Source organism: Rousettus aegyptiacus, unplaced genomic scaffold (genome assembly GCF_014176215.1).
Source record: "Rousettus aegyptiacus isolate mRouAeg1 unplaced genomic scaffold, mRouAeg1.p scaffold_m13_p_13, whole genome shotgun sequence".
NCBI lineage: Eukaryota > Metazoa > Chordata > Mammalia > Chiroptera > Pteropodidae > Rousettus > Rousettus aegyptiacus.
Window position 1 is genome coordinate 21,894,730 of NW_023416288.1, and position 1,783 is coordinate 21,896,512.

A 1,783-nucleotide genomic window follows, 5' to 3' on the forward strand; every position below is an offset into this window, starting at 1 on the left:
TGGGGACCTGGTTTAGAACTACAGATAATTCTCTAGGCTAGTGAAACTTAACACAAATCGTATCTTTTGAAGATATGATCTTTAGTTAATATGTCACATCATCCCTCGTGGGGACAATAATAATGATCATCATCCCCAATATTAAGCAATCAATTTTTATTTTTAATTTTTGACATTTTAATCTATGGGTGATATCTACATTATTTTTATTAAGGCAACACATGTGCTCTCCTATCACGCCTTCCTGTCGGGGTCCTAGACCTGGGTCACCATGGAGTCAACATTTTGTTCTCTTGGCCTTTAGCTTGTCTATGTATTAGGATTTAAGATGGTGTTTTTCCGTGAAAGAGTTTGTAAACACAAACGACTGTCAGGATCTTTCTAACTGCCCTGAAAACAATATCAATGCTAAATTAACAGTCAAAAAATAATTACAGTTGCTTCTTGGCCTTTTGGTTAAGGTCAAGTGTAGTAGCTGTTCTTATCAGTTTGGTGTCTATATGTTCTCTATTTGATATATTAAATGAATTTTTGAAGCAGGAAGATGGAATAAATCTTGCTTCGTATACTCCATACACCGAACTGGAATTGCTGTACTTCCAGGAAAGGTGCACCCCTTCGAGGAACAAAAATTAATCACAAGTGTGAGGAAGACACTTCCAAAAGGGCTGCTTAGGTTCCTTTGGGGAATTGTGGTGATGCCTGGGAGACCAACAGTTAACTCAGAAAGAGGCAAATCTGCCAACCACTTTAGCTACATTGCTTTGCTCAGCCCACCCAAGTCTTTCTTTTGATTTGAGTACATCTCTGTCATCTGTTTGGTTGGAGTGGATGAACAAATTTTCTGAATTTCGTTCCAACTGCACCTGCCCTCATCCAGGACCTCCTTTTCCCTCCTTGTGACAACATATCCAATTTTTTCCTTTAATATCTTTCTTCCTAATTCATCCTATAGAGACTGCCATTCTCTTTAGAAAGTGCAGTTCACATTATGTCTGATTCTTACTCAGACACCTTTAGCACCAATGGCACCTTTCCATCTCCACATCATGTCTCTACCTCACATCTTTACCTTTGTCTCATTTCTTCCCTCACATACCCTTTGATACAGCCAGATTCATGCCTTTTGTGCTTCACCGTTCCCCATTCATGCTCTTACAAATGAAGATCACTGTGTCTGGATTCCATCTCATCCTCATCTCTACTCCTCAAAATCCTACCCTATTTTCAGAGACCAAGTAAAACTTTATCTCTTCTGTGAAGTCTATACCCATGTTTCTGGTTAAATAAATTGCTCTCTTGCTTATATTTGTATAGCACTCTGTACTAGTCTCAGTCTGCTTTGTGCCCCATCTTCCCTACGAGGTCCAAGCTCCTGGGGAATTGGCGTCTTGTGAACCTTCCTATCCATCTCTCACAGTGCTCGGCATCCCACCTTGTTCCATGAAGAAGCTTAGAAATGCAGCTTGGGAAAAATTAAAAGCAGGATATGACGTCAACTATAAAAAGAACTGTTCCTTCCCTGAATAACCTGAAAAGTAATAACAGACTATTCTCAAAATGATGTGACAATATGCTTGATATAAACTATACATGCATAATCTAAAAGTGCACTCAAATAGCCTCTTTTAAAAAAGAAAGAATTTCTTCAAGTGGTTAATTTTTAAATATATCTATATAGTATCTTTTGACAGTCTGCATTTCCTTAATGATGATAATGTATGCACCGATTAGGTAGGAAAGAAGGTTAGAATTATCCCTATAAAATGTATTCTGATTTCCA

General features: G+C 38.1%; 1 non-coding gene across 1 annotated transcript; it reads left to right on the top strand.

Moving 5' to 3' along the window:
* Nucleotides 1-436: 436 nt before the first annotated feature.
* LOC118610843 lies at nt 437-619 on the top strand. The gene has a single exon (XR_004954111.1). It is a non-coding gene; the product is annotated as a U2 spliceosomal RNA (small nuclear RNA).
* The last annotated feature ends 1,164 nt before the right edge of the window (nt 620-1,783 follow it).